The sequence below is a fragment of the Capricornis sumatraensis genome, chromosome 20 (assembly GCF_032405125.1).
Source record: "Capricornis sumatraensis isolate serow.1 chromosome 20, serow.2, whole genome shotgun sequence".
Taxonomy (NCBI): Eukaryota; Metazoa; Chordata; class Mammalia; order Artiodactyla; family Bovidae; genus Capricornis; species Capricornis sumatraensis.
The window spans coordinates 19,940,939-19,950,269 of NC_091088.1; the positions used below are offsets into that span (position 1 = coordinate 19,940,939).

Genomic DNA, 9,331 nt, shown 5'->3' on the forward strand with positions numbered 1-9,331 from the left:
AACCAGAGAACAGGTGCAGAATCTTGTTCACGCCAAGGACCTGGGACGCAGGTGCCAGCGAGATTCAGTAAGTGTTTGTGCAACCAAACACAAGGACAGCTTGTAGGCAGACGAGCCCTGCTGTCCCAACCACCCTCAGGCTCCTGGTGGGGCATCCTGCCAGCCAGTGACTTGGACAACTGCATGCTCCCCACCCCTACCTCCAGGCCAGGGTGTGGTCACCTGTGGAAGGGGTGAGCTGACCCGGGCACGTGATGCAGGGAAGCCAGGTGACCAGGGCAGGAGGCTTTTCATGTGAATTCATTTCTTGAAACCTGGAGGACAGTGACCTAAACTAATGACCACTCAGCACAGCAGATGCTGTCCTAGGAGTGACCCCAAGAGAACTGAAAACACACACCCACCCAAGAAGGTGCCTGGGAAGGTTCACTCCAGATTATCCACTCTCACAAAAGGTGAAGCAGCCCAGCATCCACTGACTGATGATGGACACACAAAATGTGCAGATCTAAGTCACTGACTCTCAGTCATTAAAAAGAAGAGCAGTGACGCATGTGACCACATGGACGGGCCTCAGAAACAGGGGGCCAGCCTGCGGACGCGCTAACTGGAAGTGTCCTGTCCCTCTTCCCAGGCGCGGCGATCTGCTCACCTGGGGGCCCCGCCCCAACAAGCGGGCAGGACAGCTTCTCCCTTGCTGACCTCAACCCAGCTGGGCTGGCAGGCCCAGGAAGGAAGATGGTGAGGCTGGGCCCTACCGGTCGGTGACCCGCTCCCTTCCAAGGCATGCCCCGCATCCGGAGGCGCACCCTTCAGAGGCCAAGAGGAACCTCATGATGGTCTCCCCTAATAACCTCCTGAACCAGGAGCCTAACTAGGCTGATGTTCTGTGTGACATGAGGATTATCAGCCAGAAGGAGGTCCGGGTGGCAATGAAGGGACCTCAGCCACTTTGAGACTCAGAGAAAAGCCTCCTGAACGCAGGGTCAGGCCCAGGACCTCATGACCACCCTGACCTGTCCCCTCCACTCTGACGCCCCCAGGGCCATGCTGATCAGCAGGGCCAGGAGCTGTGCTGGTCCCTTACCAGGGATTGAATGATCACGATTGTGGAGATTTCAAAAAGGAGTTTTCACATTAACAGAGAGGAAGCCGAGGCTCCAAGAAACCACACAATGTACTGCAGCTGAGGGTGAGCCTGTGGGCCGAGATTCCACCTGGGTGCCTGACACCCCGAATGAGGCTCTCCTATGACAAAGCCACACAGGTGTGAAGTGACAGGCATCCTGGGAAAGTCCTTATAGATGGTAGTGACAGGCATCCTGGGACAGTCCTTATAGATGGCAATGACAGGCATCATGGGACAATCCATGCAGATGGTGACAACTGTCCTGGGACAGTCCTTATCTGTGTGCAGTGACAGGTTTCCTGGGATAGTTGTGCAGATGGTGTTGACAAGTGTCCTGGGACAGTCCATGCAGGTGGTGGTGACAAGTGCCCTGGGACAGTCCTTGTCTGTGGGTAGTGACAGGTGGCCAGGGACAGTCCTTGTCTGTGTGTAGTGACAGGTGGCCAGGGACAGTCCTTGTCTGTGTGTAGTTACAGGTGGCCAGGGACAGTCCTTGTCTGTGTGTAGTGACAGGTGGCCAGGGACAGTCCTTATCTGTGTGTAGTGACAGGTGGCCAGGGACAGTCCTTGTCTGTGTGTAGTGACAGGTGACCAGGGACAGTCCTTGTCTGTGTGTAGTGACAGGTGGCCAGGGACAGTCCTTGTCTGTGTGTAGTGACAGGTGGCCAGGGACAGTCCTTGTCTGTGGGTAGTTACAGGTGGCCAGGGACAGTCCTTGTCTGTGTGTAGTGACAGGTGGCCAGGGACAGTCCTTATCTGTGTGTAGTGACAGGTGGCCAGGGACAGTCCTTATCTGTGTGTAGTTACAGGTGGCCAGGGACAGTCCTTGTCTGTGTGTAGTGACAGGTGGCCAGGGACAGTCCTTGTCTGTGTGTAGTGACAGGTGACCAGGGACAGTCCTTGTCTGTGTGTAGTGACAGGTGGCCAGGGACAGTCCTTGTCTGTGTGTAGTGACAGGTGGCCAGGGACAGTCCTTGTCTGTGGGTAGTGACAGGTGGCCAGGGACAGTCCTTATCTGTGTGTAGTTACAGGTGGCCAGGGACAGTCCTCCTCTGTGTGTAGTTACAGGTGACCAGGGACAGTCCTTATCTGTGTGTAGTTATAGGTGACCAGGGACAGTCCTTGTCTGCGGGTAGTGACAGGTGGCCAGGGACAGTCCTTGTCTGTGGGTAGTGACAGGCACTCAGGGATAGTCTTTGTCTGTGTATGCGTGAGCTGGGTCACCCTTCACAAGTGCTCACGGGGTCACCGTGCAGCTGGGCTGGGATGCGTAGGTGGGATCCGGCACAACACGCACTGCTGCAGCCATCAGAGTGTAGACATCTAGACGGGTTACATGGCTCCTCTATGAGTGTCCTGGGCAGCTGCCCTAGGGACAGTCAGGGAGATCACACATCCTCTTTCTGCCTGGTTTTCACAGCCTTGCACACATACTTACCTGCCCCATGTGTAACCCCTCACGTGCACACTCACACACAGGGCTCCCATGGAAGGCGATGTCCATGGTGGTCCCTGGAGCGAGCTGCTCCCCTCCTCCCAGGGACCTCCCTGCAGCTGCCCTGCCCTCCTCTCCACCACCAAGCAGAGGGAAAGGCAGGGCACTGGGAAGAACAGCTTTTCATGAGTAAGTGCCCTTGCCTTAGACCATTCTACCAACACCCAGACCTTTGGACATGGTGGGGGGCTTTTCCACCCATCCTGGGGGCTCAGACTCAGGCTGCAGAGTTGGGGGGCGCCTGCTTCTCCTAGACACGGCCTCGCCCTCCGAGATGCCTGTGTCTGGATGTCACCTCTTCCTGGCCCTGTCCCCCTTCACCTGTCCCCCAGGACCATCTTCTCAAAATCAGCTCCCACCACTCAGCTCCACTCAGGGGGCTTCCCTGGGCCCTGGAGACTCCAGGGACAAAGGCCAGAGTCCTGTCCAGGTCCACCAGCCCCACGGTGCTCCCATTTGGTCCCGGCCCCTCCTGTTTGTGGTTGGTCACCTCTGTATGGTCGTCCCTAACTACATGTCTCAGAGCCGCACACCTGCACCCCCAGGGCCACCACAGTGCCCCTCAGCAGAGCCGCCACTGGGGAACTCCCTGTGCCCTCGCCTTGCTCTGTCCGACACGGTAGTCACCAGCTAACCAACAAGACTGTTCGGAACTCAGACTCAAAGCAAATGTAAAACAAACGTGGAATTTCAAAGTGTTTTTTAAAAAGATCTCAATACTTAAAAAAAAAATCAACTACATGCTGAGATAACAACATTTTGGAGACACCAGGTTAAATAACACATATCACTAGAATCATGTGGGTTTCCTTCTTTCCTCCTTTTTCTCCACGTGGCCACAACCCTAAGTGGCACACGTCTGCTCTGCATGGGCACGGCTCACCAGGCCATGTAGGCTGATGCATCCCGGGAGAAGCTGCCCTTCAGAGCATCTCCTGTGGTCACAGTCTTGGGGGTCCCAGGGTACACACGGCAAGTCCCACTCAGTAATAGCTACTCGGATCACAAGCCAAGCAAACAAGCTCCAAACTGCTGAAAGTCTCTGAATGGTCCAAGGTGATGCCGTGTGTAGAGAGTCTGCTCAGAGCATGGGGACTCCGTGTCCACACACAGTTGGACTCCAGGGAGCTATCTGGGCAAAGACCACATGGGGGGGACAAGATCAGCGGTTGGTGGGCCATATGGAGAGGGTCTCAGACCCCCAACCTGAGCCTTCATAAGTGGGGATCTGCCGCGGGTAAAAGGAATACCTGCAGGGCTACCCAGTCCAGTGTGGGCTCCCAGAGGCGTGGCAGATGGGGTCACTACAGGGCAGTGTCATCCTGACCCCTGCCTGGAGACGGGCGCCTGGTGGGGCAACTGCTCTTCATGGGAGTGAAAGGGACCACATGCCCTTCGCTCTCCTGCCCCATGTTCTCCACAGCGGCAGAAGGGCCTCTCTCGCACAGCCAGGTGTAAAAGTGTCAGCACACGAATGGCTGCCCTCCCCACCACCCTGCATACAGCCAGCTTGGACGCGGAATGCTGCCCTCCGGCCCACTCTGACCCTCAGAGGCAGGGAGGTGGGAAAGAAAGCTCCTGGTTCCCTGCGCTCGCGAGTCCGGCAGGGCTGGGTGAGGCTGGGGAAGCCCAAGGCCCCCAGGAGAAGTCACAACAGCTACCTGGGGACTCAGGTGTAGGGAGAAGACGGAGGTTCCTGAATCGGAATCCCACCTCTGCCACCAAGTAGCCATGGGATGAGGTTTCCCACTGGGCTCCGGTTTCGTCTGTGAACTGGGGGCGGGGGACGGAGTGGAGCATGGTCCCTGGGGACACTCAGGTCCTGTGCTCGGCTCTGAGCTGTGTCCCCAGCATGAGGATGGGGTCAGCAGGCACAGGGGTCTGGGCTCCACTGAGGACAGGGACCTGGACCTGGGGCAGGAGGACACGGGTGTGGGCTGGAATCAGAGCAACAGGGTGTGACATGGAGCTGCCCGACACTCACACCCACCACTGAAACCCAGGATGCCCTGAGTGTCCCCCAGGGAGGGCCTGTGACAACCACGTCTAGAGCCACCCGTCAGCCAGATACACAGGACTATCCACCCTCCTCACAACCCCAAGAGGGAGGAGCCAGTGAGACTGTTTAGCATCGAAACAGACTCAGAGAGGGTGAGTGGTGTGCTGAGGGTCACACAGCCACCACCAGGAGGGGAATCAGGCTTCAAATCCCAGCAGCTCAGAGAAGCCAAGTGGTGTCCCTCCCCCTCTCTACAGCCTCGATACACAGGGCAGAAGCTCCCCAAACTGGGAGCGAGCTGCAGCCTCCTCTGGTCCTGAACACCCCCACTTCTCCAGCCTCTCAACACGCTCCCCGCCCGCCTGTCAGAGGGGCCACTGCAGCCGGAAGCCTCTTCTTTCCTCCCTGGCTTCACTCTGGCTTTTTGGGGTCTTCCTGGGTCGGGACCACCAGGTGAAAACTTCCTCAGGGTCCCACGCATGGCCTGGGGCCTTCAGGTGCACAAGGAGCTCTACAGCCCTGCCCTGGCAGCTGTGACTCCTGCCCTACCCCCGCTGTGGACTTTTCTCTGCCCAAGTAAACAGAAGGTGCCTAGGGCCGGACATCCTCCCAAACCTCCTGCCACGTCCACCACGCTCCAGTCTCAGGGGCAGTGGGGGGTCTAAGCACCCAGGCCCCGGGGAGGCTAGACGCATCCGTGGACAGGGAGTGGGATGGACAGCGGTGGCTGGGAGCCTGCAGGTGGACAGTTGATCAGGGCTGCGGGTACCCCGGCCCCAGGACGCAGCTTCCTTATCACAGCTAAATGCATCTTTGCTTTCTTTCCTGCTGACATCTGGCCCCCGGCACATCCCCGGTTACAGCAAGCAGAAGTCCCAACGTCTGTTTTATTGCCAAAGGTCGTCGGAGGCCCCACTCAGCCATCAGCCCACACCCCGTGTGTGCCATGAACTTAGGAGCGAGAACTGGGAACCCAGGACTCACTTTCCTTGTCCCGAGTTTCCATCCTGAGTGCCAGGCCTCTGCCTGGGTCTTTCCACTGAGGGTACAAGGGTGATGCCAGCCCAGAGTTTGCTTCCAGAAACCAAGCTCTTGCTGCCATTGTGGTCCTGGAACAGGGCCAGGCCACCTTCCGAATGCAGCAGACAGCTCCAAGGGCCTGTCCACCCCCTGTGCCACGGGAGCAGCACCCACCTCTCGTGGCCTCAGTGTTTCCATGTGGAGAATGGGACGGCAAGGGTGCCCACCTTCAGGGTTGTCCTAAGGTCAAATGAGGGGCAAAGCCTGCAGCCAGCCTGCTGTTGGGGCTGCGTGACAATAACTCTGCCCCCTGCCTGGGTGACCCTGTGTCCAGTGACACCGCCATGGGTGACAAGCGCCTTCCAGGTCATTCCTGTCCAGTAAGTCTGATCGTGGCCACATTCCTGCATTTACCAGTTTCAGAGTTCAGGATCCTCCTCCACCCCCCACCCCCACCCCCCAGGTCTGGGAAGTGACACTAGCTGCCCAACAGAATGCTATGCCTGGATACCCTGCTGAAACAGCCAGACAATGGCCAATGCCATCCAGAGGGCCTGGAAAGGACACCAACCCCCTCAGCTCCTACCCTGGGTGGTGGGAAGGGGAGGGGGCTGGCCTCAGGCCTCTGTGACCCAAACAAGGCAGAAGGTGCTCATCCTCCCGGCCTTGATCCCCGTGGCCCCTAGCCCCAGGGAGTGCCCTGGGTGTCAGTTACTGTGCCCACGTGCCAGAGTCTGTGTCCAGGTGACAGTGCTGACATCTGGGGCACTAACCCCTTGTCAGTGCCCAGCAGGCGTGGGAGGAATCCTTACAGGCAGGCAGGGGGCCAGGCTCACAGACACGGATGCCAGGAGGCTGCTGTCTGGAGAGAGCACCGGGGCTCCTCTCGTGGGATCAACAGCGTGCACCCTCCTGGGAGTCTGTGAAACAGGGAAAGTCCACGCAAGGGCTGTCCTGCAGACTTGGGGTGGTGAGTTTGAGCACAGAGCCTGGCTAGGCAATGCCCCAGGGTGACTTGTGCTGCCAGGGGCTGGAGAGGGACCGTGAGCCTGAGAGCCACGCCACAGGCAGGATGGAGCTGCCCCATGGAAGCACCTGTGCCCTCCTCACAACAGCACTCATTTAGCACCTACTGTGTGTGAGCTCTTCAGCACATCCCCGTTTTGGATGCTGAGCGCACACACACACACACACACACACACACACACACACATACTGATTGGTGAGGAAATTCAGAAGAGCTGAATTCAACCACCATCCCGCAGGCCTGGGAGGAATCACCCAACCCAAACACAACTGGACAGAGGAGGGAGGCCACCGAGAGTGCCAGGGCACTTCCGGGTGGTAGGGAAATGCCTCCTTGGATGCCAGTGGCCCTCCCTGACTGCCCAGGAACCAGCGGCGCTCAGAGCCAGCCCCCCCTGCCCCTAGGGCAGCCTGGCGGGCTTGGATCCTGAGGATTACTGACCCAGCCTGCCGGCGTCTCCAGATCCTTGCGTAGGAAGGAAAATTAATTTCTTCCAGTCATGCAGAAATGAAAATATGTGCAGCCAAATCAGAGAGATTTCCTGGAGGTGGTAACTCAGTTACGTGGATCACCTGGTGACAGAGGGAGGGCTGGCAGGTGGCCTGGGCACCCCCGGGGGTCCCAGAGGAGGACCTCCGCCCCGCATCCACCAGCTCGCTGGCCCGGAGTGGGGGAGGAGGCCCTGGGTGGGCCTGTGAGACACGTCCCCTCCCCCAGTCACACACAGATCAAGGCAGCTCCAGAGAGAGCCGGATTCTGCCAGAAAACTGGTCCTAATGTGACATTCCCTCCCACCCGAGTCCGCCTAGCTCTCGGGAGCCCCGAGTGCCACATCTGTTCCTGCGCTTAGCACCCCTCCCCTCCTCATCCCTCACACGTACGAGGGTGGCTCAGCCACACAGCCCCACGCAGCCCGGCTCTTTACAGACTGGGCTGTTGGCTGCACAGAGCAGAACCCTCTGCCTCCCGGGGGTCTCCAAGCAGAGGGCAGAGGTGGGCGTTGGGTGACACACAAGACCCTACTGTCCATCACAGTGCCAGCTCTCTGTGGATGTGCCCTGCCCCAGGAAGGATGCCCCCAGGGACCTAACCTGAAGAAGTTTCTCAAACCTTGTGGCAACTTGGGAGAGCAATGCAGGGACCCAGAATAGCTGCCCATCCTCTGCCCCTGGCTAACCCCTGTCCTTTGAGGGCGGCCGCCCTGGGAACCTCCTGTTTCTGGGTCCAGGGAGGAAACACACGCCCAGTTAGACATAATGATTTGGCATCCTGGCTGCCAGTCAAAGTGGGGGCCTGACCGTTGCTCAGATCACCCCCCACAGTAGCACAAGATCTCTGTTCTCAAAGGAAATATTTTTCTCCCCGGCCTCTAGAACAGGCCAGAGGTCAGCCAGCCTCAGCCCCAATGCTGGGGAATACAGTTATCCTGGTGGGGAGGTCGTGGGGGTCTGGCACTCATCTGAGCACACACACAGTTTGCGGGGGGCGGAAGGAGGGACAGCCTGAGGCTATGTGTTCAGAGCTGGCGGCTCAGAGTGTGGCTTGCCACCAGCCCTGCTGCCTTCTGCTCCACGTAAGCCCGTCTAGGGCTGAATTTCCAGCCATCTGTCCCTCCACGTCGGCTCACACCTCCCTCCCCGCCGTTCCCACAGCCTGGCTCTGGGCCTGCCCAAGATGCAGATGGACGGTTCCCAAAGCCTGTGAGTGGGACCGCTGCCACTGGGCTTTGCCCGAGGCCCCGGAGCTGACAGGATCCAGGGGCTGTTATTTAAGATCTTCTCCCCACGCTGGGGCCGGGGCAGGACATCCCCCAGGGCAGTCTTCACCCCTAAAAATGTTCAATGGCTCTGCGCTGGGCGGCACGTCCAGGGACCAAAACAAGAAGAGGAGGGGCTAGAGGGAGCTCTGGCCCGCCTCCCCAGCCAGGCCACAGGCACGTCCATCTCTTCTAGGGTCACCTCCTGTACCCCCCGACTGGTCCCCTGTCACCTGGCCCGGGCCCTCTTTGTCAGGAAGCGCAGGCAAAGCAGGGGAACCCGCAAGACTCCCCACCTTCCACACGCAGGTCCCACCTTAGGTCTGACCACACCTCCAGCAGGTCAAGCTCCGGCTCACCTGGGGGGTGGTCGGTGGGCGGGCGCTGAGTGGGCTGGCCCCACCCCGCTGTGGGCTCCAACTTTGCAAAGTGGGGAGGGGGGTCCCCGGGAGGCCTATGCACTCTGTGCGGCTTCAAGGAGACCCTGGGACAGCAGCCACGGATGGAGTTGAGTGACAGCGGCGGCAGCGCGGACGGACGGACAAGGCACTTACGGTCCAGAGGTCCGGTGGACCGGAGGCGATTGCACTCTCGCGACCCGGTTCCTGAAGTGGCTTTTCCTTCGAACTCAGTCCCTGCCTCCGTAACTTGGGGGCAATCCGCGCGCTGTCTTCTGGCGCCGACCGCGCTCAGGCGCCAGGCGGGGCCGCGGCGCGCGGGGCGGCCGCCCGGTCCATCCCCAGGCGGGTCTCCGGCCGCTCGCTCCGCCCGCCGGCCGCCCGCGCGGAAACAAAGCGCGCACGCCGCCCGGGGCGGTCTCCGGCCTCCGCTGCCCGCGCCGGGTCCAGCCGCCGTGCCTTTAGCTCGCGGGCGCCGGCTCCGGCTGCCGCGCGCTCGCCCGAGCG

General features: G+C 59.8%; 1 protein-coding gene across 1 annotated transcript in view; it reads right to left on the reverse strand.

The window, feature by feature from the left end:
• CBFA2T3 (CBFA2/RUNX1 partner transcriptional co-repressor 3) overlaps positions 1-9,032 on the reverse strand; it is a 50,361-nt gene extending 41,329 nt beyond the window's left edge. Inside the window, exon 1 of the mRNA XM_068992050.1 lies at positions 8,981-9,032. The gene's annotated coding sequence lies outside the window, so the exon portion shown is untranslated. The remainder of the gene's footprint in view (positions 1-8,980) is intronic.
• Positions 9,033-9,331: the final 299 nt, after the last annotated feature.